The sequence below is a fragment of the Triturus cristatus genome, chromosome 4_1 (assembly GCF_964204655.1).
Source record: "Triturus cristatus chromosome 4_1, aTriCri1.1, whole genome shotgun sequence".
Classification (NCBI taxonomy): Eukaryota; Metazoa; Chordata; class Amphibia; order Caudata; family Salamandridae; genus Triturus; species Triturus cristatus.
Genome location: NC_140585.1, coordinates 923,351,049 through 923,378,215, shown reverse-complemented (window position 1 = coordinate 923,378,215; position 27,167 = coordinate 923,351,049). Strand labels below are relative to the sequence as shown.

Here is a 27,167-nt window from a genome sequence, read left to right as displayed (position 1 = left end):
TGAGCCCGTCTGACACTCCCGGACCTGAAGAACCTGATCCTAGTGATACAGGAGGCAGAGGTCAGCAGAGTGAGTCCGTGCCGAGCGTGTCCACTGGGAACATGTCACTACGGCCACGTCGTGAAATCCAGCCACCCAAGAGACTCATTGTAGAAATGGACTGAAGCATTGTTGATTGTTTGTTTTATTAAGAAAGGGGGAGATGTAATGGAGTTAGCAGCCTAGTAGTTGGGGAGGGCGGAGCCAGGGTGGTGGAAGGAAGAGGAGGAGTCATGACAGGATAGGGGCAGTTAGTGTAGGGACAAGGCAGAGAGAAGAGGCTGATAATAAAGCTCCTGTTAAAACCACAAGAAGTGTCCGTGGTTCTTTGTAGCACGATGCTACACTGTTCTGGAGAAAATTGTGTTTGATATGTATGCATATATATATGTGTGTGTGTGTGTATATATATATTCAGTGAAAAAACCATAGGTTTCACACATGTTATAGTTAGCTGGACATTTTACTGATAAAAAACCAATGAAATTCCCCCGTTATAGTTACTGTAGGCAACTATAACTCACGCGACCGCAATCCTCTGCTGATGCTAATACTGTATTTAGACACTTATTTGCCCATATCTTCTTTCATTAAATTTTAGCTATACATATATTACAAATATTTTTTTTTCATAAAGACACATATGTCATCAGCAGAGGATTACGGTCGCGTGAGTTATAGTTGCCTACAGTAACTATAACGGGGGAATTTCATTGGTTTTTTATCAGTAAAATGTCCAGCTAACTATAACATGTGTGAAACCTATGGTTTTTTCAGTGAATTAGCAAGGTTTTTTAAATGCTATTTCCTAACTATAACGTGTGTGAAACCTATGGTTTTTTCAGTGAATTTGTACGGTTTTTTAAATGCTAAGTTACTTTACGCCATTTGTGGCGTGCGCGCCCACTTAACGCAGTTCGTTCCGTGCACGGTTTTTATCAACTTTAATAAGCCCTGTACATTTGGTGGCCTTCGGCCACCAAAAGCACAGGGGGTGAGGTCAATGTGGATAGTGTTTTTTTTATTTCGATTTTATAATTTCATGTTGCCAAAATTACGTTTTTTTTCTCTATTAATAAGCCCTGCACATTTGGTGGCCTGCGGCCACCAAAAGCACAGGGGGTGGGGTAAGTGTGGATAGTGTTTTTTTTATTTTTATTTTTTTACCGTAAGCGTACGGTAAGCTTACGGTAAGCGTACGGTAAGCGTACGGTAAGCGTACCCCGCGAAATTGCCGAAAAAAAAATAAAACCGTTTTTGCTCTTGGGGGATGTTTGGGGACTCCCTCAACATGACTATGTGGGAGGGAGTTGTCAAAACAGCCCCGTAACATGTTTTTGGCCATCATGTTTGATAAACAACACTCAGTGCGAGAGACAAAATGGCGGACGCCGCTTCCTGGTTTCGGCCGATTCGAATGTTTACTAAGATCTAAGAGCCAATCAGAATCGCGCTCGCGCACGCCACCGTAAGCTTACGGTAAGCGTACGGTAAGCGTACCGTAAGCGGGCTCAGATATATATATTGATTTAAAGGCTATTTTCTCAGAATCTACTGAACAGATTTACACCAAACCTACAAAAGGCACTTCCTTGACCTAGGGACTACCTCTCTGCCAAATTTCTAGTAATTCTGTTCAGCCGTTCGGGCTGTAGCTCGTTCTAAAGGTCCTATGGAAAAATGCATGGGAAAAACGCGTTTTGGGACCCCCCTTTTATCTCAGCCCCCGCTTGACGAATCCCCCCGAGACTTTCAGGGTAGGAGCGGAGCGTAGCGCCCCACCTATTTTGAGAAATTCGCGAGGATTCGTCGACCGGCGCCAAAGTTATTCAAAATAGAATGTTGAGGTTTTCCTATGGAAACGTGGTCCTAACTATAACTACCTACTGGCGACCGCCAGTAGGTAATATATATATATATATATGTTGTTTTTTTTAAACATCGACTATTATAGGGGTGTGACTTCGCTTCCTAGGATGTCACTGCAAGTGACGTTGCGAACTACGGGGCATATCATCAAGCCCCGGAGATAAAATTATTGCTGCTTGAGCGTCCGTTTTTGGACGGAAAGCAGCGATAATTTAACGCCTAATCAGCAAGGTCACGCTATCGCGTGAATCCTTGCATTTTCGCCCTTTCCCCCAATGCCCATCTTTGCATCTCTAATGAGATGCATAGTGGGCGTTCCTGCCATGACATCACTGGAGAAATGTCGCTAAGCGACATTTCCCCAATTATCAATGGGCACGCTAACCTGCAGAGCGACAGGCAAAGTAGCGATAACCTCTGTTATCGCTACTTTCCTTACGCCTGCTTCAAAACTGACTTAGCCATGATGTCCTATGTAAGGTGGATATCATGGCTAAGTATGCCTTGCCCTATCAGCAAGCTTTCGCCATACCGTGTGCGATTATCCTGAATTTCCAGCGATAATCGCACAATTGGCAGCTTGTGCTCTGAATTTTATCGCTTTGGAGATAAGCGTTGCTGATAGCATGCTATCTCCGCAATAAAATTCAGAGTTGGCCGGTGATAATTATCCTCGCGCTAAGAGCGCTGAGCGATAATTATCGCATGGCCTTGATGATATGCCCCTACATATTCTAATTAACACCAGGGGCATAACACAGGGCCCCGCATCCCCCGCAGTGCGAGGGGGGCCCCCAAGCTCCAGGGGGGCCCCCAAGCTCCAGGGGGCCCCCTCAGCACTGCACTTCGGCCGGGGAGCTCCTGATAGAGTCTGGAGGGGGCCCCTCCACGTACCTTGCAGGGGGGCCCCCTCAATTATCCTTACGCCACTGATTAACACCTCTGCTGTTTTTTAGGAGGTGTGCCCTGTAGCCTTTAATCAATCAGCCACACAACAAATGTATAAAATAACAAGAAATGTGCAGACACGCATGCAAACACACAGTGCACACATGAAGGCAGTGAACAAGTACACCAATTTGGGGGGACTGAACCGATTTTACCCAGGGTTGGTAACGCGCGTCGCTTGCCCTGCAGTAGTGAATGTGCGTCTTAAACCTTTAATCCGCTGACACCGACGCCCGTCTGCATGTCCAGGTATGTGTGGGGGGGGGGGGCTCGACTAGCGGTGCAAGTGCACTTTTGGTGAATCCCACGAGCCGCAGAGCCTAGTTCCCCGTTAGTGAAAGTTACCAAAAGGTGGGACACCATCAGCGACGATCCCAGTGGAGGGAAGATCACAAGGAGGGCTGGAACAAGTCGACCAGTGGCATGATGGCACAGCTTCCGGTTTTTGGGGAATAACATCCTAGCGTGGCACGCTGGAGCCCCTGTTACCTGGCCTTGGTGGGTGTAGCAGAGAGAGGCAGGTGGACTCAAGGGTGGGAAAGAACAGTGGTGACAGTAAGTGACCCCAGGAGAGTTTGTACAGGATTCCCCATCCTTATGATATGTGTGTGCAGGGGCACTGCGTCTCTGAAAGGAATATATGTTGAAGATTCCTGTCTGATACGGTTCAAGAGTTAAACACCTCAGAACTCACAATGGCCAGAAGAGGGCGCCAGTAGATAGGTTGCAGCATAAAGAGGTGAGATCTTCCCTCTTTTTCAGCATTAACCAGTCTACCTAGCACATGAACTTCTCTGTCTGAGGCTGAGAAAGCGAAACTCTGCCTTCTCGGTTGGACCGAGTCGCTCTGGCAGTACCTGCATTTCTCTGAAGTGCTGGAGACCTGAGGCGCGGCTCGTCTATTCAGTTCTGTGGACTAGCGGGTCCCCGCACGCCTCTGCTGGACAGACAGACAGTGAGTCCGTTTTGAACCTGCTACTTTGTGTGTATGTGGGGTGTGTTGGGGAGTGAAAGCCAGCACTTATCTGTAGTACTGTGGCACAGTGCGTGTCTTCAGAGCTTTGAGAGTACCTGCAAGTGACGTGAGTACCGTGAAACTCTCGGCATCTTCGCTTACCTGCCGGACTGTGAGGCGTCGACTGCGAGTCAAGTAACACTAACGTTTTTTAGCGTTACGAGGCATTGAGTACTTGCGCGTCTGTGAGGCTGCGAGGTGTGCATCCCTGTCCATGCTGCGAGTCTATAGTGAGACTGGCACCGAGTGACTGGGCTTTGAGAGGGCGACCGTGCACTCTCAGATAGTCAGTCAGAGAGCGCGTGATTGAATCGAGTGATTTCACTTCTTGCCTTCTCTATTCCAGCTGCTCTAAAACACTATCATGGGCTCTTCTGTCTCGGTTACATCTCACCTGCGGACAGTCCCTCTCTTTCACTTCCACACACGCCCCCTCCATCATGCTTACACATCTGTCCCTTTAGCGGTGAATACGGGCCATTGAGCAGCCTCTGTGAGGCCAGCCTCGCTCACACGCCCCTCTGCCCTGGCTATTTGATTGGCCGGGACACTTCCCCTTCCCGACGGCAGTGAATACCAAGCGGCCACTGAGCGATTCTCTGGTTCTTAACAGCCACGAATACAGCAGTCGAAAGGTCCCACAATTCACACCTTGGAGGCACAGTGCGACTAGACACACAGCCGCACAGCCCCGGCGCAAGGGCACAGTCAGAAACCTTCACTAGACTGATTCACATCAACAGACAGAGGTACACCCCCACATACATACTATAGGATCAAAGGCCCTCCTCTTCACCTCCAGTGCAAGCCCACTCAGTCCTATACAGATGTGTGCCAGTTGGTAACTGCGGTGTACAAAAAGTGATGGATCGAATGTTAGAATTAATCCCCCCCCCCCCGCCCCCTGGTAATTACTCGGGATCCCATTCCAATCCATCCTTATTTTGCACAGCATGGCTCCTCAGTGTGGACCCAGCTATATGCAAATCAGTCTTCACCCTGCTCCAGTCACAACAGTCCAGCTCGAACTGCCAGGCCTGGCTCTCTCAGATCCAGAACACAAGCAACCCAGGACTGGCTTCCTCCTAATTGGGGGTCTTCGGTCAGGTGTATCTTGGTTCCAGTGGCACAGCCAGCATGAAACCCACGTCTGGACGTGTCCGCTGCACCCAGGGTGGCGCACTGAATTATACAAAAAAATGATGGGTGGGCATCCCATGAGTCAGGCTGTTTCTTCAGGAGTTTTGTACTTCTTGTATGTTTTATCTGTTCAAGGAAGACGTACAATAGTCCATTTGCTCCTGTCACTCGGTCTTTGGTGTGTCAGCTAGCCGTGTTGTACCTATCCAGTGCGTGAGAGAGAATTGTGTTGTGTTCTTTCTGCTACTCTCGCCTGTCCTTTACTTATTCTCTGTGGTAGGGAAGGTTGCCTTGCAGCTGGCCGTGGTGCACGTTAAGCTTGGTATAAGACTTTCATTACACTAAAGTGAACGCAACTCACATTGCCAATGGTGGCTTTAATGCATGATGTGAAGGAAAGGGGGAACCCTCACAAGAAATGTGAGCTGAGTTTATGTTTGGTTTTACATATAAATGAAGCAGCTTTTCAAACCACAGCAAAGGACTGTCTGTCGTGGGCGTGTTTCTGCACGGTGACCTGATTGAGGTATTTATAATAACACTGGACAATTTTAGCCAACAGCACGTTGTAAGCTGCGACTTTCAGTCTATAATGGAAGCATTACAAGTAAACCTGCAAGCCTCACTCTGCAACATTATGTTGTGTGTAAAGCCAGGATGGCTGATTGTATTGTGTGTCAAATTACCCCTTGGCACTTGTGAACTGTCAAATAAAATGTAGTTCTTGGCTTGCTACCTCTTGCTTTGCTATGAGGCAGTCAAGGGCTGAACATACTAATAGTGACAGGGCAGAGGTAACAAGTCAAATGCAAGTACCTCAGTGCTAATGGGTAAAATTAACACTGGTTGGAAAAATAAACCAACATGCAAAAACGAGCTGAACGTTTTGGAAGAGACAATGAAACTGGAAAAACCGTCTGGTGGCCTACCCTAGGGTTTGGTGTGATGAGGTGGAGGTCCAGCAGCACCACAGTGATGCGCCCTGCCTTGAACAGGTGCTGCATGCGCTGTCCTGTCATGACCACCAGGAGGCGGGGCTCTTCCTGGGAACAGAGGCACCAGCAGTGAAGCCCTCTTTCTTATCTCCATTCAGACACATTCAGGTGCTGCTTCTAGACTGCATGACCCCAGGAGGGTTGAGGTTGCAGGTGGTTCCTTGACATAGGGCCCAGAGAAAGGCAGAATAAAGGAGAAATGAGGAAGAGAAACAGAGAAATAGGCACACATAGAGGAAGCCAGCACGAAAAAAGAGCTCATAAAAGTGATATAAAAGACAGGAAGTGTAGGCTGATGCGAGGATAATGAGCTGCAAACAACACTGGGGAGCTTTGATATTCGGCAGCACAGGGACAGTCTCCGAAAGAAAAGTATAGCTGCTCAAGGTCGCCTTAATACATGTAAACAAAGATTTACATCTTACTAATGAGGCGTACAGAAAAGCAAAGTTTTATTAAAGACAAAAAAAGCAGAAAAGCACTTTAACCCAGAGTCACGTGGAAGCACAATTTACCGTAGGCAGACACAACATTATCGCAGTTACAAACCTGTGCACAATACCCAGTGACACCGACACATTCTCACCTTAACACATACACATATGTAAATGGACCTGATTGCTGGGATACAGTGGTTGGCTGGGGAGTGTCCCCTGCATAGTGTCCAGTCATGTTCCCTGGCCCTGTCCAGATGGTAGTATCTGGTATCCTTGTTTTTGATTTTCAGCCCCAGCCTCACACTAATCTAGTACGTGCACAAAGCCTGTCCCTTGACATGAGTGAGGCCCTGTGCCTGAAGGAGTGCAGCAAGCATGCCCACGTTTGTTTCACGGCTGAATACCCTCCCTGTCGTGAGTTTACACGTAGAGCGGTGGTGGCAGTGGATAGTGTTTTGTGAATCACTCATCGTAACAAGGACTTTTTATCTGTTTCAAAGGAGTGGAGGCCTATTGGCCCATCCGTGTAAAGTTCCTCGGCTGCATGCCGTCCTAGCACTAATATCCCAGTTTAAATATTATTTATTTATTGACGGAGTTTTATAAAGTGCGAACATGACCCTTCCGGGTATCAGAGCTCTGTACATATAGCAGTCGGAACATACATAACAGGTAAAATGTAAGGAAGGGAACTGTGCAATGCAAGACACAAAACAAGCATTGGCATAGCCAATAGGTCTCGCCTTAGGGACCTTATAAGTGTTTAGCCATGCAACAGTTGCATAACTAAATACTTATAAGGTCTCAAAAGCGAGACCTATTGGCTATGCCAAGCGGGCCGTGAAAGTGATCGCGATCAAACATCAAAGCGGCCGCGAAAGTGAAAGTAATCGCGGCAAGCGCGGCGCGCGCGTCCGCGCACATGCACTGTAGCTCTAGGCTGGCCTGGTAGCACTTTTTGGAGCCCTCTCAATAAGTCTTGCCAGACCAGCGCTTGCGCTGGGTCAGGCGAGACCTAAACAGATATCATATATCACAATGGCTTAGTGGATCCAGGATCCAGATAAGTCCAGATGAAAATGATTGAGCTGAGTGCCTGAAGATAACTAGTGGAGGAATCCATTCAATAGAAGCTTTCTTACTTCTTTTTTTAAGATGGTAGAGGAGGGAGTTGTCCTAATTTCTGGGGGCAGGGCGTTCCAGATTCTCGGTGGCAGACCAGAGAAGGAGCAGTTGAAAGTCATCTTTTTGTTGAACTCCTGTGGCTTCAGCTGCAGGGAGTGAGAGCCTCTTGAGGAGTGACTGTCACCCGATAGTTAAAATTTTGCAGCCAGGTTGGTGTGTTGTGGTGGATTGCCTTATGAGTCATGCAAGCTATCTTCAATTGGATTTTAGCTTCAAACGGGAGCCATTTTAGAGGGTTGAGGTCAGGGATAATGTGGTTGAATCTAGCAGTTGAATTCAAAGAGGCCGCTAGTGGGGCCATCCTAACTTAGGGTAGGCCTGGCCTGCCAGAGTAGCGCCCCCATAGTCTAAACAAAAGATGGCCAGGGATTGAACTGTTATGATTCGCAATGTACCCCAATATAGGCCTGGGTAGTCACCTAACCTTTAACAAACATTTACCTGGCCATTGTACTACATAACGGGTTTGGTGCTGACCTTTTACCATGTTAGGTGCTTAATAAATGTAGTGTGCTTTTCTCTGCAAACAAGCCCCATTTATTATGCATGAGGATTCCCAGAATCACAGCAGGATTACCATCTTCTGCAGCTACTGCATAATAACTATGTATAAGGGTCATCCCTATCGTCATCCATGGCTGACATGACACAGCAAGGTAGAACCCCTGAGGGTACCTCTTGGATATATAAACACCATATCTTTGCTTGGGCAGGCAGAGGAGAAAGACTTCTATGCTGACACGGTGACATGAGACGCTGAGGTTCCTGCACGCAGACACTTTCGCACGCAGTGGTCTGACATCCCTCGTGGAGTATCCATTTTGAGACCAAGACGAGGTCTTTCATTCTCTCACATCAGGTAATGGGGTTTGCTTCATACTAGGGGGATTCTTGGATATACACCTACATACATGCTAGGTACATTTAGGTACATCTAGTTAGGGTTAGCATCGGAGGAGTACGCATTATTACTGTCATGTATCTATATGCCTGCATATATTCATTGTCTTAGCACTCTGGTAGAACTCTATCATCTATTTACCCTGTTGGTGCTTATAATAGTATACATCTGTTTCTGTCTTATGGTTTGTTGCAGCACACGTATTTTACACTAGAATGGCGTTGGTTCAATAAATGTTTATTGAAAACGTCCCCACCGTTTATTCTGTGTATCTCTCAAAGTGAGCAAGAGTGACAGAGCAAAAAGTACTGCACTGTTTCCACGATCCTTGAGGTGACAGGGTTGTCATGTTCGATAGTTGCTAGAAACTATTTGCTCCTTGGTAAGAGGAGTTCATAATGGCACTGAGAGCTAGCTGGTATACAGGAGAACATATCCGGTGGAGGTGTCTGGATCAGCCTGGACACCACTCCCACAGTTTGTGTTGTCTAAACGTGCAGATCCTATATAGATTTATAGGAACTACACAACAGAACAGCTAGTTGAAAGTCAACAGGGGGCAAGAAAGTTTTGATTTTCCTCAGTATATTTAGTTGGTAATTGGCTCCCCTGGTGGCGACACTGATATGATCTTGCATATTCAGGTATTTGTCCATCGTTATACCTAGAATTCTAGTGGAATGAATCACATGTGGGACACAGTTGAGAGCAGTGAGTTGTTTGAGCATTTCTTCAATGGGGGAAGAGTAATTGTGCGGGGTGATCAGTAGGAATTCAGTTTTTAGAGTGTTTAGCATGAGGTGATTGTGGGTCAGTCATTGTGTTTTCCTTAGAGTGCAGTTGAGCAGTTTGATGTCTTCAGGTGAGGACATTTTCATACAATTGTGTATCATCGGTGTACAGGTGGTAGTGAATGTTTGAGACCTTCAGAAGTTTAGTAAGAGGTTCCATAAGAAAGTTGAATAAGCTGGGTGAGCGAGTGGATCCTTGAGGTACTCAATCGTGATAGATGTTGTGTCAGATAGGGTTTGATTGACTTTGATTCTTTATGCTTTATTATGAAAGAGCCAGGCAAACCAGTTTAAGATGGGACCGGAGAGCCCCATCCTCTTCTCCAGATGGTCAATCATATTATCATGTTTGACCGTGTCGAAAGCAGAGGAGAGATCAAGTAGTATAAGTAGACAGGGTTTGTTCTGGTCTAACATTCTCAGAGCGTCATCGACAATGTGTGTTAGAGCCGTTTCAGTGATATAACCGGTTCTAAATCCAGATTGATGATGATCAAGAAGTTGAAATAATTTAATGTGGTTGCAGAGTTGTTGGTGTACATATTTCTTTAATAGCTGTGCTAGTGTCGGGATGTTGCTGATTGGGCGGTACTTACTGAGGACAGACAGGTCTACATTCATTTTTTGGGGAATATGGGTGACCTGGCCTATCCTTAAGCAGTTGAGAAACAATCCCTAAGAGAGATGCATTGACAATCTTCGTCCAGATGGAGTATGGAAGGGCTCAGCTGTTTGATGAATTTGGCGGGTTTTATTGTCATTAATATTTTAAGTACAGCTGCTTCATCTGGGATTTTGAAGGCACTCCAAGTGCCATTGTTTTTAGGTAGTATAGCCAAAAGGAATGGAACTGACATGGTGCTGTACAGGTAGGAGCCTAGGCTGGGCCTGGGTTGGCAGAAGCTGTGAAGCGCTGTGCAGATCAGATTGGGTAATGACTGTAGAAGATGAAACTAGAAAAACAACTGGTAGTGCATTAAACAAGTGGAAAACAATTGGAGAAAGCAAGCAAATAGATTGTTATAGGAGATAGTTTGTATGCTTTGTGGAAAGTGGTCTGTCTGTAATGGAAAAGGTCTAACAATAAGGCAGTGAGCAGTTAAACTGCAGACTCTTGCAAGATGTACAGCAACTCTTACGAAAGAACGGCACTGAGGGAATGTCAATGCCTGCAAGAAGCCCCATGCCTCAGAACCTAATGGCACCCTGGAGTGACAAATACTAAGATTCCCATATAAGTAAAAGAGAGCATACATGGAACAGAACAAGAGGAACTGAAAACAGAAACAGACCTCAGGAAGAGCAGAACCAGATTCTAAGAAGCAAGAACAGGATTGGAAATTCACACATTAAGGATCTCTTTCTGCAGATTCCTTCTGTGTTTCAAAACTGGACAGGACTGTAAGGATGCAGCCCGAGGTAGGTAGGAGCACTGGGATGCAAGACAGGGAGTCTGCATACACGAGAGACAGGGGGTGCAGCAACAAGGAATAGAGAAGATATATTAGGAACAAAGGGATTGGAAAAACAAGTAATAAAGAATGTCCAAAGCACACAGAAGCTAGAAGTAACCCTCCCAGCAATGCAGCAAGACAGCCCAGCTTCGCTCAGATTCTAAAACAGGAATGAGAACCCTGAGGACGGTGCTCACAGGAAGGAAATCACTGGCAGGTAAGGGGAGGAGCACAGGTTCAGGGAGATAGCAAGGTGCTAGTGATTAATTAAATGCTGTGAATAAAGGCCTCATCAATGGAGGGAAGGCAGCACAGGGACTTGGAGAATGATAGACTTAATAAGCCAGAAGACACAAGAAGGGAACTAGGAAATCCAAGAACAAAACAGGGATCAGAGCTGATATAAGTCCACAAAGCAGAAACACGGGTCCATGTATTCTGGGGAATCAAAATACTAAACAGCTCCACCTCAAAGATGTGATCCAGGCAATGTTTGATGACAAAAAGCAGTGCTTGGACCATAATGCATCAAGATGGTGGTCTGGAAATCAGAACTTGAATAATAGGCGAAACAAGGTGTACAATGTGCTGGAGAGCGCGTTCTGACATAAACTGCTCTAAAGGGAGGACCCCTCAGGGCTCTCATGAGTGCCATCTGATGGCATGTTGGCAGAATCTTGACTTTAATCCAGGCAGCCAAGATTTGCCAATCCTCGTTATCACTGTATGTCACTTAAAAGGAACACTTTCTTATTTATCCTCTGAGAAATGACACATAAGGTATGATGTTCCGTATGTTTGATAAAATTGATGAACAAAAGCACCCAGGGAGCAGTGCCTTCAAAGATGGCTAGTATTTTCGGGATATGCAAACCAAAGGCTGTATTGAGTCTGGTTGATGTATGCAAATCAGTTTCCATTCTTACGATGACAGCACTTAGCTGCTAACAATTAGGGCTAGCCTTTGTAGGAAATGTATCTACAGATGCATACAATTCTTAGGTTTTTCATTCTGCAAAACTTTCTTTATTCACAATTGCATATACACTTCTGATTGCTACACCCATTTTACTACATATGTAATGTATTATGTTAGTTTAAAATAAATACCTATTATATACATGCTACATGCCTCATTCGTATGTGGCAAGTAGGGAAGTTTGCACAGGAGAACCTACAAATCACTTGTTGGGTCTCTGGTTGGACTGATTGTTCGGTCAGGCATGGGCTCTTCATTCCATATAAATGGAGGGGAGGTGGCTCCTGGGACGCCTGTCGGTTTTCTTCACTTAGGAGGGATCGTGGGTATAGGAGTGAAGAAACATCTTCCAGGTATGATCAAAAGCCTCTTGCGTGCATGAAGAGAAGAACCATTCTCAACAGCGGCAGCAGGAGGAGGAGAACCAGGAGTAGGAATGAGTGGATCAGGAATCAGACCACTTGGAAGTCCAGGAGGACCAGGGAAACCAAGAAGAAAAAAGGTTAGTGGAACAAGCAGCATGTACAGGAGTACCATAAGCACAAGAACCAGGATCAGGAGGGCCATTAGAAAGTATTACTGCTCCTGCTTCTTCGGATTCTGTCCCCTGGTGGGGCAGGATAACTGGCACCGAGAAACCTTGAGGACCAAAAGCATGAGGCCAACAAACAAGATGACCAGGAGCAAGTGGGCTGTTCCCACAGGGCCTAGACCTGGATGACCCAGGCCTGTACAATCAGGAGGCCAGAGTAAGCCAGGAGAAGGAGCAGGAGGACCGTGAGAATGGGGTGGCCCGATGAGGAGGAGTAGGTTGAGGACCAAGAGGAAGAGAGCAGTGAGATTATAGGCTACGTCTACAAGGAGTAGCATCTGCAAATTAGGGCCTGTTGTCTTATAAGTTATTGTTGACCACAGTTCTTAGGTGCATGGCTGAATAAACATTAGGTTTAAGCACAGAGGGAAAAATAAAATGGAAGGAATATTGATGTTGCCTATCACTTGCATATGGCCGACATCGCTGAAATATCAATTCCCTCTCTGGTATTTGTTGGTCATCTAATGGTCGTCAACACATGATGTACAGTAAAGCTTCCTAGCATATGGTGGACATCGCTGGCATATGGTGCTAATATATGTGAAGCAGTGCATGCTGGGACAATCCTCTGTAGAGAGTGCAGCCCTGCCTTGTGGTCCCCATAGCAAGCTGTTGTGTTTAGACTCCCATCTAAGCACACACAACGATCACACGTGCATGCTGAAACCTTTGCCTGATATGGAATGAGAGTGCAGCATAGTGGTCGGAAGACTACACTGTGTGCACCTTCATTTTTATGAGAGTGATTACTGTCATCTCACCAGTCTGCAGAGGATTGACAGTGGTGGCAACAAAGTGGCCTTCAAGTGCAGGGGACATATTTTTCCCTGTCACCTGCTTGGGAGAGCAGCCTACTGTCTCTCTCCAGTGTTACCCAATTGTTCTGCCAGTTTCCTACAATCAGTTAATTTGTTCATCCTTGTAGAGCATTGGGGCATATTGTGTGCGCTATCTATGTATGTAGGATGCACGTAGAGCATGAATGATACAGACTGAAACCTACTGGCCATAGCCATGTATAAGGCATACTTTGGTGGTACCCAAGGTGGAGGCTTGGGGAGAGAGCTAAGGGAACAGATGTGTATCGCAAGCCTCCCCAAGAATGTCCCAGACATGATTTTCAGTCAGTCAGATAAAGAGTGTTGTTGGTATTAAGGATGGAGACAGGGCCACTTTGAAGCTAGGAAGTGCCAGGGATTTCGAGACCATTGTTGTATTGGAGAGCACCACTTTTCTTTATGCTTTTGTTTTGGGTTGCTTCTGAGAGGAGACTCCCTCTTCTTCACCCCGCCTCCCTGGTCACACTTGTTACAAAGACCTTAGCTGGACCAGTCTGCATAGAAGTTGGTTCTGGGCAGTTTTGCTCTTTCGCAGTCCTAAAACGCAATTGCTGGAAAATACAAAGACTATGTGCAACTTGAGTGTAAAGATTGAACAGAAACTTTTAGTCAGTGTGCTAAGATTTACTGACCAGAAGACTGAGTTGCCGCATCAGTTATCACCAGGTGATTCGGACTTGGGGTACTGAGCGCCAGTTCTCCTTGGCAGGCTCTGGACCAGTAACCTGGGGAAGATTAGACTAGCCTGCCTGGAAGGGATGCCTGCATTTTACTTTTAGGGAGAGAACTAACTGACTGCTTCAGGGGCCTCGGAGGTGCCCTTTTATGAAAAAGACACTTTTAAGAAGTAGAAGCTGCGAGGAGCTCGGGAAAGACAAAACAATGCCACTGCTAGGACACAGGGCTTGTGAGTGAGGTCCGTGGACCTGGATGGATCTCTCCAGTAGAGGCTGCATTGACACATGTCACTAAGGATGTCCTGAAATTAGACAAGATGTCAATTCCATTCTGTGACCAGGTGTTATGAACTGCTGAAGCGCTAGGAAAACCCCAAATGCAGTTGGACATGCAAGAAACGTCAAAAACCAAAAGAAGACGAAGGTCACCAGTGGTGTGTCATTGTTGTGACCTGAAATGGACATCTGCTTGTTGTGGTTTTTTTTGGGAGGGGGGAGAGATTTGATTTGGCCAGAACAAGATGAGAGTGACACACCATGACTGCGAACAGTGCAACTCCCCCAGTGCCCCCCCCCCCCCCCCGCACACACTGCCTGGTGCTGCTAGGATTTATCTGAGATTGCCGGCGCCAGGGCATAAGAATGACGTCAGTCAGCAGGCAGAAGGCCAAGATCACAGCATGATGGGCCGGGCCAGACTACACCGCCGGAGTGGAGTGGCTGGGAGTGTTCATGAAACCCACTGAATTCATGTTTTATAAGAGTTCCTAACATTCCAGATAGACAGACCCTCCTGGCCCCTGGCCCCTGCCCCCTCCCATGGGAACTCCAGTCTCACCACTTCCCTAAATCGCTGATAGCGAAAGCGTTGCCTACCTGGTTGTTTTACACAGCAGTAAATGGCCCCTGGAAACCATGAAAACGAACCAGAGCAGTTGCTTGCAGTGTTTGCCAGCCCATGGGGGTCACTGCGAGCCTGAGACTCAGTGCCAGCTCTCTCCTCTGCCACACAAGTAAATCATTTCTCCATGTTGGATGCTGCCAACACTGACTTCTGGAGATAAAGGTACATGGTCTGAGGGAGCACTGACTGGCTGGTCTGTGGAGGTGGAAGGTGAGATGATCTTGGGCTGATATAAAGGGGCGGCACACAGTGGGGGGGGGGGTGGATCAAGGGGTGGCAGCTCCAAGTGGGGTGGAGGGCGGGGTGCAATCTGCAGGGCACTAGTCTGAATATCTGCACGCTCCAGCTTTCGGAGCTCAGTTAAATGAGTATCCATAGACATTAGTTATTTAAGCACCTGTAAATTCTTTTTTATAGTGTGGGTCTGAGGATCTGTAAACGTCACTGTTACTACCTACGAATTCATACTTCAAGCCAGGGTTAGAAAACAGGCACCCTGGACACATGTGTTCTTTGGTCTTAAGGACTACCATCTGAGCCACTCCTAGGGTACCTTGTGAAAGAATGGCCAATTCTGAAAGGAGGGACTATTAATTGTAGACTATGGTTTCATACGAAATACTTAACAATTTCTCCAAAAACAGTGAGAACCCCAAATAGAAGATATCTGAATCTCTATCCGCATAATACACATTCAAATATGACTTAAAAATATATATAGATTGGTGCAATAAAATACAAATGAATGAAAACATTGAATTTCTCTTCATAGCAAAATGAATAATGAATTATTACACATATATATATATATATATATATATATTATCTACTGGCGGTCGCCAGTAGATAGGTATAGTTAGGACCGTGTTTCCATAGGAAATCTCAAAGTTCTATTTTGAATAACTTTGGCGCCGGTTGACGAATCTTCGCGAAATTTTCAAAACTAATGGGGCGCTCCGCTCAGCTCCTACCCTGAAAGTCTCGGGGTGATTCGTCAAGCAGGGGCCGAGAAAAAAGGGGGGTCCCAAAACGCGTTTTCTCCATGCATTTTTCCATAGGACCTTTAGTCGAAGGTACAGCTCGAACGGCTGAACAGAATTACTTGAAATTTGGCAGAGAGGTAGTCCTCAGGTCAGGGAAGTGCCTTTTGCAGGTCTGGTGTCAATCTGTTCAGTATTTCCTGAGAAAATAGCATTTAAAAGCATATAAATATCTATACGCGCGTACCGTGCGCGCACGGTGCGTGCACGTGCGCGCACCGTGCCGTGCGCGAGCGAAATTCTGATTGGTTGTTAGATGTCAGTCAACATTCGAATCGGTCGAAATCAGGAAGTGTCGGCCGCCATTTTGTCTCTCGCACTGAAAAGGAAAAGGGGGAAAAAAGGTGGAAAACGTGAAAAGGGGGCAGGGAAGAGAGTTCCTGACCCCTTAGCCTTTGTCAGGGGGTCACAGAAGGACCCCCATGGGTGAAATAAATTTTATTTATTTTTTAATAAAAATTGCGAGGTGCACGCACGGTGCGCGCAACGCACCGCGTGCCCAATGCGCGCGCACGGTGCGTGAAGCGCACCGTGCGCCCAAAGCGAGCGCACGGTGCGCGAAGCGCACAGTGAAAAACCTTAAAAAAACAATATATATTAATAAGTAAATAACTTAGCATTTAAAAAAACTTACAAATTCACTTAAAAATCCATAGGTTTCACACACATTATAGTTAGGAATTAGCATTTAAAAAACCTTGCAAATTCACTTAAAAAACCATAGGTTTCACACAGGTTATAGTTAGGTGGACATTTCACTCGTAAAAAAACAATGAAATTCCCCCGTTATAGTTACTTCAGATAAGTATAACTCGCGCGACCGCCACTCTATCACAAGGATGATGTCATGAGGGTCATGAGTGATGTCACTGACCATGTCATGAGTGATGTAATATGTGAAGTCATGAGCAGTGGATTGCGGGCGCGCGAGTTATAGTTATCTGAACTAACTATAACGGGGGAATATCATTGGTTTTTACGAGTGAAATGTCCACTTAACTATAACCTGTGTGAAACCTATGGTTTTTTAAGTGATTATATATATATATATATATATATATATATATATATATATATATATAAATAAATGACGTAGATTCCGCTGTAGGTTTTCTTTCTGCCAAGTAACGGACACGGACCCAGACTGGTGCTAGATAGTGTTTATTCCACCGTCGCCATAACGCGTTTCAGCTCCGTAGAGCCTTGATCACATGACATGGTAACAACCTTACGTGTCTTATTTAAAGTCATGCACAACATTTTTGGAACGTCACATGGTCATAGATATAGAAAACAGACATCATTGTGTTATCGTAATCGGCATATTGTAAAACTAGTGTTAAACTTCTACTGAAAATTATACACACAATAGATGCCACATAGGCAATCAACGTTATATATATTATTCTTGCCTTTACAGAAAGTAAATGATGTTATATATCTCATACTGATTGCATTGTCACATTTTATAGGGTTAAATCCCTGTTTGCGTACAATAAATAGACAGACCGTTCGGACCCCTACGTGTTACCAGAGTATGTTGTGCAAAATTATGCTGTGCAAAGCCGTGCTTTATATGGAGAAAAAGTGCAGTGTGCAAAGTGAAATGAGAGTTGAGCATATCAGCAACCTAAAACCCATAAAGAATAGCATCTGATTTTTCCATGATCTTAAAGACATATTCAATAATTTACTATTTTGAAAGTCTCTTACATAATTTGAGGAAGATATCTGGATATCGGAATAACACATAATAGTTATCCAATTTGGCAGCTTTTAAAGTGCAATGTGCAGATTCCAATATATTACGGCATATAAATACAATATAAATACAAATATAAATATAATATAATAAAGATAAATATATAAATACTATAATACATAAATATATAAATACTTAAAATATATACATACTAATATCTATACAACATTTTAAAGGAATCATTCTAGAGCACTGATTGTTTAGCAGTTTCTAATGCATGCGAAGATGTTACTTAATTTGCAAATTTACTGATGATTGTTCAGTGATAGTTTTCAATTAAGGCATGTATGTAGATCTTCTGTAACATTCAACCCTGATGGTAGGGGGGCGTGGCCAAGCCGCAGGCTGAGATGGCCGCGCGGCGTTGAAGCTCCGCCGCCGGCCCAGTACTTACACCGTCGTCCCCGACGTCCTGATGCGGGCGCTGGGTGTCCGACCCCGGCAGTGACTCCCCATTGGCCCCGGAGTGCTCCGATACAACGATCGAGCCCCGATGTAGCCCGGAACGGCCGGAGGAAGACGCGGACTCCCAGACCCCCGGCTCAAGATGGCGGCCTGATTCGGCGGCCGGGATCAGGAGCGTGGAGGCGGCGGCCGGCTGTGGGGCAGGTACCCTGGGGGGGGACTGAGGGGGGGGTGTGGGGCGCCGGGGCTTGAGCTGGTGGGGGTTCGCTCTGCCCCCCGCACCGCTGGCGGCCAGGGTCAGGCCGGGCGCTGGGACTTTGCTCTGCGCTTCGGTCGCGGCCATCACTGGGTCTCCTCCTGGGGGCCCCGGGCCGATACTGTCTGGGGGCCTTTGGGGGGTGACGGGACGGCCCATTAGCGGTGTGGGTGGGTTGGGGGGGAACCCGCGCCGGGCCGGGCACCTGGACCGTCTCCGCCCCTGGCCTCGGTTCCTCGCCTGGCTGCTCCTGTGCTCGGCGGCCGGTGGGGCCTGCTCTCCTGTTCCCCCATCCCGCGACCGCATCTGTTGCTGCCCCACTGCTGGGGCACTACCTGGACCTGGAGGTGAGGGCCTTGCCCGGCGGCCGAACGACACATGGCGACTCCGCGGAGGCTGCTGCATCGCCCATGACACGGGCCCCGTGGGTCGCGGGGTGAACCATTCCAGTGTGCAGCCTCCTCGCTGTCCTGGCGCCGCCTTTTCACCGCGACGCGCTAGCTGCGGCCCAACTGTGCGGGGACATGGGTCGCAAGGACCCAAAGCAGAAAACGCTGCCTTTTGAAAAGTTGCCTGAACAACCGGTGGATCATCGCCCAGACCTGCCGGCCCCCTCTGGGGGCCAGCCCGGTGACCCGGCGGCCTGTGCCCCTGCCCCGGACTGGCTGCAGGAGATGCGTGCCGGGTTTAGGGCCCTCGATGGTCGCTTTGATGCCCTGGCTAGAACGCTGGAAACGATGGGGGCCAAGATCCAGGCCCATGATAAGAGACTAACTGAGGCTGAGGCCAGAATCTCTGCCGTAGAGGATGGCGCGGGGCAGGAGACTAAGCGCCTAGATAGACTGGAACGCATTTTGAAGGAGGTGGCCATCAAGAACGAGGACTTGGAATCGCGCAGTCGGCGCAACAACGTGCAAATTACTGGGGTCCCGGAGTCCACGGCCACTGGCAGACTGTACATGTTTGTGGAAAAGCTTTTTTCAGACATTTTTGGGAGAGATTCCTTCACTCCAGGATTTGTGGTCGGGAGGGCGCACCGTTCCCTGGGACCGCGGCCTAACCCGGGGCTCCCCCCTCGCCCGCTGGTTGCCCGAATTATGAACTTCCGAGACCGCGACACGGCCCTACGACTGGCTAGGGAGAAGGGTGAGATCACTTGGCAGGGTTCGAGACTTTCATTCTTCCCAGATTTTACCGCCATGGTCCAGGAGGCCCGGCGCAAATTCTTGGGGGCTAAGGCGGCGCTCCGCAATCTGGGCCTCAAGTATGGCATGCTCTACCCTGCCCGGCTCCGTGTGGAGATTGAGGGCCGAATGCGGATCTTTGACAATCCTACTGCGGTGCAGAAATTCTGCCGGACTTACAAACTGCGCAAGGACCCTCCGGGGGGAGACGAGGACGATCGATCTCCGCCGCGTAGTGGAACGGCGACTAGTCAGGACCTGTTCTCGGCCTCTGGAGTCGGCTGAGTTGGCGCCCATGGCCTTACTTCCTTCTTCCGTGAACATTTGTTACTGGGGACTTTGGAACACTTTGCTATATATATGACTGTTTTGTAGTGCTGGGTGGGTGGTGGGTCGTTGTCATCCCCCTCTGGTTGACACCGCTGGGAACACTTTTGATTCCGATGCTCTATCTTTTTCGCTATGCTTGCATTTGGTATTGTTATTTGAAGCTCTGTTTTTTTTTCCACAGGTTGGGGTTTGCCTCACGTTTGCGTGGTATGGCTGAGTGGAGGGTGGGGGGGATGGGATTGGTTACTTTGATTTTCTTGACATGGCTGGCATTGTGTTAATTATGCAGGTACACGGAGACACTGCTGCTTTCACACCCTCCTTACGAGTTACATGGCACCGATGGCTCAAATAGCCCTGAATGAGCCCCCCCTAGGCCTATCGCTAATGTCTTGGAATGTCCGGGGTCTGAACAACCCGCGTAAATGTAAACAGATACTACATTATTTAAATCGGCATAAAGTAGATATAGCTTTTATCCAAGAGACGCACTTTCGCTCCTCGACTGACTCACGCTTTGCGGCGTCGTGGGGCGCTCATAGATACTTCTCGAATTTCAGCAGCTACGCCAGAGGCACCGCGGTGCTGATTCACAAGAGGGTCCAGTTTCACTGCCGGGCATTCCTGGGGGATAGGGAGGGGCGCTACTGCATAGTTCGAGGGGTGCTGATGGGTCATGCTGTGGTTCTGGTGTGTGTGTATGCTCCTAACACTGATTCTCCGGAATTCTTTCATGAGCTTGCCGCCCAGCTCGCTACTCTTGAACCTGCCGGCCTCATACTTGGGAGTGACTTTAACTTGTTGATGGACGAGAGTCTGGACAGTACTTCGGGGGCTGCTCACTCTAAGCCTAGGGCGCGGCGCGCACTACTGGACTTTTGCCACCAGTTCTCTCTGACAGACATTTGGCGCAGGCGCAATCCACACAACACTGACTACACGCACTTCTCGGGACAACACAACACTTGGACCAGGATTGACTACTGGCTCCTGTCCCCGGGCCTGGCCCCATGGTTCCGTGCGATACAGACCTCCCCCAGAACATACTCGGATCACTCCCCTGTGTCATTGTGCTTGGACGTTCCGCGGTCGGAGGGCTACGAACGGCAATGGCGATTCCCGGGGAGGGCACTCCTGGATGACTTATTTGTACACGAAATTTCCGAGGCGATCGAGGACTATTTCACGCTCAACACCGGATCGGTTGACTCATGGGCCGTGCTTTGGGAGGGGTTCAAGGCGTATATTAGGGGGATTTGCATAGCCAAACAGGCTGGGGTCCTACGGGCGCTGCGCGGAATGATTAAACAATTGGAGACGCAGTTGGGGGCACTTGACGCTGAGGCACAGCTTGCGCCCTCCGCCGACGTGTCCGCTCAGCAACTCCGCCTCTTGACCAACTTTAGGGAAGCAGCGGACAGAGAGATTTTGTACCTGGGGAAGTACCAGACGGCGCGTAGCTATGGGGAGGGGGATAGGCCGGGTCGCACGCTGGCGCAGGCTCTGAGACCGCCGTACAGCAAATCCTTGATTGTCGAGGTGCGGGGTACAGACTGTTCGCTCCACACGACGCCCGCCGAGATCAGGGACGATTTCCTGGCCTACTACTCGGATCTATACAAGACCAAGTTGGGTGAATCCTCGGCCTCTCGGGAGGCCTACTTGTCCGAAATCGCGCTGGTATTCCTCGATAGGGGTATGCAGGAGTTCATGGAGGAGCCCATAACGGTAGCTGAGGTCCGGGGGGCGATTAAGGTGCTTCGCGGCTCTTCTGCCCCCGGCCTCGATGGCTTCTCTGGGGACTTTTACAAGGCCTTTGCTGAGCTCCTGTCTCCACGGCTCATTGAGGTCTATGCAGAGGCGCTGGAGCGTGGGTCCCTCCCAGCGACCCTTAGTGAAGCGGTCATAGTTCTGCTCCCAAAACCAAATAAAGACCCGACGCTGTGTGGATCGTATAGGCCCCTCTCCCTATTAAACTTTGATTACAAGATACTGGCCAAAATTGTGGCCAACAGACTGTCTCAATTGATGGAATTCATTATATCGCCCGTACAATTGGGCTTTGTCCCGCGTCGCTCCACGTCGCTAAATCTGCGGACGCTGTTCACGGTTCTCCACAGAATCAATCCGGCCACGCCTGCCGCGGCAATCCTTCTAGACACTGAGAAGGCCTTCGACTCCCTAGAGTGGCCTTTCTTTCTTTCTGTCATGCAGCGCATGGGCATGCCGAAGAACTTCCTCGCCACTACGCGGCTTTTGTATAGCCGCCCCACGGCCCGGCTGCGTATCAACGGTACGCTGTCCCGCCCTTTCTCGCTCACGAGAGGCACGCGGCAGGGCTGCCCGCTTTCTACGCTATTATTCATTCTGGCCATGGACCCCTTGATACGGCATTTTCAGGAGCGGCATCTGCACAGAGGTCTCCAGTTCCGGACGGGCCCCTTGCTGGCCTCCCTCTACGCCGACGACACGATACTGTATGTCAGAGAGCCTCAGGTCAACTTGGCTCCCTTGATACGGGAGATTCTTCGCTTCGGTGCCCACTCGGGATTGGGCATCAACTGGCACAAGTCCATAATTTTTCCGTTGACTAGCGGCACTTCCCAATGGCGGTGTGAGTTCCCGTTGGAGTGGTGCTCCGACTCGGTATGGTACTTGGGCATACAGATACATCTGAACACGGACGAAATTATTCGCCTCAATTATGGCCGCGCGATTGCCAGGCTGGAGACGCAGGTGGAGGGGTGGCTACGGCTCCCGCTCTCCATGTCGGCCAGAATTGCTATCATAAAAATGGTAGTGCTCCCCAGATTTTTGTATTTCTTTAATAATATTCCTATCCCTCTTACTCGCGCTTTTTTCTCCACCCTACGGTCCCACTTGATTAAGTTGGTTTGGGGCGGGAGGCGCCCCCGAATCAGCTGGAGGACTCTTACGCTCCCCCATGACAGAGGCGGCTTTGGTTTACCGGATATGTATCTATACTATTTGATTGCTCAATGTGCGCACGCCTACGCCTGGTATCATCCTGACGCACGGATCCCGTTTCTTCGACCGGAGGCGGATTTCGTTCTCCCGGGTCGTTTGTCGGCAGTGTTACCCAAGGGGGTTCCCCGGAGCCCAGTGGATATCCAAACAGTATCCACCACCAGTTGGGCCTGGGGTCGCCTGGCTCGTTATTTAGCCTGGCCTCGCCTGTATTCCTCTTCGCTCCCACTTCCTAACCCTGGGCTGCTGCCGGGTACTGGAGAACTCATTGTGCAGCGTACTTTAAATAAGTTTAACATTACTAAGATTGGAGATTTATATCCTGGCGGGCACATATTCTCGATGACGGAGGAGGCGCGCTTTAGCGAGGCCACATTCATGGATAAGTTTGTCCTGCGCCGGCTTTATTGCGCGGCGCGGTCTGAAATGGCGGGATTCCCTCTCGAACCGGAGTCCTTTGAGCCCCTCACCCTCCTCATTGATAAAGACACTGGAGCTCACATGGTTTAGAAACTTTACAAGTCTTGCGCAGCGCTGGTTCCTTGTGCGGATGTCCGACTGCGGGCGGCTTGGGAGGCGGACTTGGGTAGGCCTATCACGGACGAGCAATGGACCACTTGTTGCAAAGTCACTAACAAGATATCCCTCAATAGTCGCCACAAGCTCCTCCATTACAAATTCCTTCGCCGCTACTACATGACCCCTGAAAGACTCCACGCCATTGATCCCTCTCGACCTCACACATGCTGGAAATGCACCGCACCACACGCTGATTTTGCACACTTATCATGGACTTGCCCCAGACTGCAATCATACTGGACTCAGGTGCACGAGATTCTGGGTGCTATGCTGGGGCTCGAGTTGGTTCCTATACCCGAGGTTGCCCTGTTGGGCTACACAGTAAATTTCCCCAAGACTGTCCGAAGGCTTGCCTCTTTAGGCCTCCTGCTTGCTAAGCGTGAGGTTGCTAAGCGCTGGGGGGATCGGAGGGCCCCCACAGCTGGTGCGTGGCTCACTTCCATGGCTTTCTGCAACACAAACAGCGAGATCTACTCTAGTCTTCTCCCTAGTGCCCACGGGAGTGGGTTAAACCGCGCAACGCCAGGATTATGATTGGGCGGGGGTCATGAACCTGTCAGGACGTTTGGTCCTCATCGCTGCTCGTGATGGAATGCTGGTCTCTGTGGGCGTGGGCGGGTCAGGGAGTGTGGGGCAAAATTTAAGATGCCTGTTGTGACTGCATGTTAAGCCCTTTAGCGGAAGGTTGCCCTTTTTCTTGAACCTAGGCGGATGGGAGTGTTGGGGCGATTACGGGGGGCCACCGAACTGATGCCATTATTAGATGCTGTTGCTGATTTGTGGGCCAGAAGTGTTGTACTGTATCCTACCATTGGTTCTTTTTTGATCATACAGCCACTGTCTTTGTATTGTTTTGTTTTTTCAAAACTAAATAAAGCATTAAAAAAAAAAAAAAACCCTGATGGTACCTTTGAGTCCAACTGAATTATATATCTTGTTTCAAGTTTTCTCAGTTTGGTGACCCTATCTCCTCCTCGTCTACTGGGTGGTACTGAATCCACAACAAAGTATTTAAGGGCTGTGTTATCAGAGTTCTGTTTTTCTTTGAAATGACGTGCCACAGGATATGTATTATCTTGATTCGCTATGGCACGTAAGTGCTGAAGAATACGTTTATGCACCTGCAACACAGTACTGCCTACGTATTGCTGGCCACAAGAGCACTGTAACACATACACAGCAAACTCCGTTTTACATGTTAATAATTTGTCTATTTTGAATTCTCTATCAATGAAAGGGGTATTGTAAGTATCTTTATTTATCCCATGTGTGCACGCCTTGCATGTTTTACATCTGAAAAATCCCTTTCTCATTTGTAGCCAGCTACTTCTGTCAATAATTTCAGGATTTGTCTTTACGATTTTATCCCTGGTTGATGGCGCTCTGCTGTACGTGATGGGGACTCTTCGAGGGACTAGAGGGCCTATTACAGGGTCACATAGTACCATCGCCCAATTTTTGTGAATGATTTTCTTCATCTCTTTATGCTGATTATTATACTTTAAAATCATACGATAATCTGCAACCCCTTGTGTCTTTATATCCTCCTCTGCTGTTTCTTTTACTTTTAAAATGTCATTTCTACTTTTCTCACACATATATATATATATATATCTACATAACCTACTGGCGGTTGCCAGTAGGTAGCTGTACTTAGGACCTAGTTTCCATAGGAAAAATATTTTTTGTTTTGGCAATAACTTTGGCGCAGTTTGAGGAATCTTCACGAAAGATTCAAAATTAATTTACCGCTCCCTTCAGCTGCTGTCTTCAAAGTTTTGGGGTGATAGGCCCGGATTCTTGTCTATCCAATTATCTACAAGAACCCTTTCAGGTCGCCAGGATGTTTTTACTTGCCAAATAGCGTAGAGGGAATAAACACAATTATCAACAGATAACTACCGCAAGTTGACATCATTAAAGGACTAAGGACTCAAGATCTAAAATTTCCGAGATTTTATTATGAGCAAAAACATCTGAACATAAAGGCACCTTAATACAAGGCACAAAAGATAAATGGGCACTAACACAAAAGCTAGCCTACGAAGAATTTGCATTCGACTAAAAATGAAAAGAATTACAGATTCTTAAAGCATCAGATAGAAAATCGAAATACTGATGTCAATGCTGGGAATCATCAGTCAAAACCTTTCTGTCCCTACTCTATTCTAAGGTGGCATCCCTACTTAGCATTCCCTCCCATGCAAGAGAATCACTGAAAAGGTGTCAGAAGTGAAACTCCCTAAGAAGTCTTCACTTAGCGAGAGCTCGATCTTCGATGCTCCTTCTAGCTTCCCGCCTAAGCCTCGTCTGCTCCACCCACGGGGCACTGTCCCTAATACAAAACCCCAATAATTCAGAACACGCCCTTTGACACCCCTCTTCAGCCAGGTCTTCCTCCGGTAAATTTCCATCCAATGCTGTCCATCTTCCATCGTCCGTTAGCTTGTCCTTGGGTCCCAGGCACCTTCCATACCAAGAGTTACATTTGCACATTCCAATGTACTCCCCTGTTGGCTCCACACCGTATCTCAACTCCTAAAACAAAGACTTATTCTCACTAACGAGCTAAATGTCCTTGCACCTGCAACAGAAACATGGGAACGAAAAAGAAAAACTCTTCGCATCTTGAAGTTTTACACTTCGCTGCAACTCAAACCTTAACCAAGAAAACCCTGCAGGCCTACAACATGGCTAAAATAAGAAATAAACAGGCCTTCTCTTCTACAAATGCGGTTAGGCCTTACAAAATTAAACACACTACGAAATCACATTCTAGGCATTAATTCGACATTACCATCATGTAAATAAGCAACCTACAATTGTGATTCTAATATGACACGCATTTTCTCTATTACAGTATTCTATGAAACTAATCAGCTACGTTGTAATGAATACATTCACGATAACTTGCAACGTTAAACTTCACAAAACGTTATTACATTCTAACACTTCTATGTTACATGATTATAGCAAATACATTTCTATGACGCTTCTAGGTATACATTGATTATATGCGGGTGCCGACTAACAGTGAATATGATGCACCCCTACAAATCTCAGAATCACATGGCGCTCTATCAGTTCCCCCCTTTGATGACAACTTGTCATCACACCATCACAACTTCATTCCCTTTGGAGAAAGAACCGATCTAAACAGTGGTGGTAGCCATTCTACTCTGTCGGAACCCCTCCATCCTTTTAAGGTTCTGATACTGACTGTCCTGCAGTCTAGCCATTCGTCTCTCATTCGCCCTGAGAGCTCTCTCAACCTTATTTCCCCTGTACCACTTATATGCCCTTACGAGTCCCCACAAGCAGATCACACAAACCACGGCGATAACTAGTGGCTACAGTACAAATCTGAGGAATCCCTTTCCCAAGTTTGCATACCAACTTCCAATACGACTAAATCCTTTACCAATCTTCTCCCACACATTCTCTTCAGTCAACTCCGTAATCTCCTGATGAATCGTAGTGATGTTGTCTATATATCTCTCCAGATCCTTGATTTTGTCTGGAATATACGTACAACATTCCTGAACTTTCTTATCGATAACATCTCCCCATCAACCAGCAACAATGACCTCGCAGTGTTCATTGACAATTCATCAACCACAGTCGCCAACTTTCTTATTTTCACATCGTTCAAGATCACGCCCAAACCTGGTATCATTGCTCCAAAGATATCACCAATCACTGCACCTGCACTTGCAGCCCTTCGCACTTTCGAAGGGGAGGAGCACAGGTTCAGGGAGATAGCAAGGTGCTAGTGATTAATTAAATGCTGTTAATAAAGGCCTCACCAATGGAGGGAAGGCAGCACAGGGACTTGGAGAATGATAGACTGAATAA

The 27,167-nt window shown here is 47.6% G+C and overlaps 1 protein-coding gene across 2 annotated transcripts in view; it reads left to right on the top strand.

Annotated features, from left to right (window-relative positions):
* Window positions 1-3,616: 3,616 nt before the first annotated feature.
* The window catches only part of TYMP (thymidine phosphorylase), a 231,107-nt gene continuing 207,556 nt past the window's right edge, over window positions 3,617-27,167 (top strand). Inside the window, exon 1 of one of the 2 annotated variants that reach the window (XM_085653764.1) lies at window positions 3,617-3,811. The gene's annotated coding sequence lies outside the window, so the exon portion shown is untranslated. The remainder of the gene's footprint in view (window positions 3,812-27,167) is intronic. The other variant, XM_085653763.1, reaches the window with a different exon arrangement.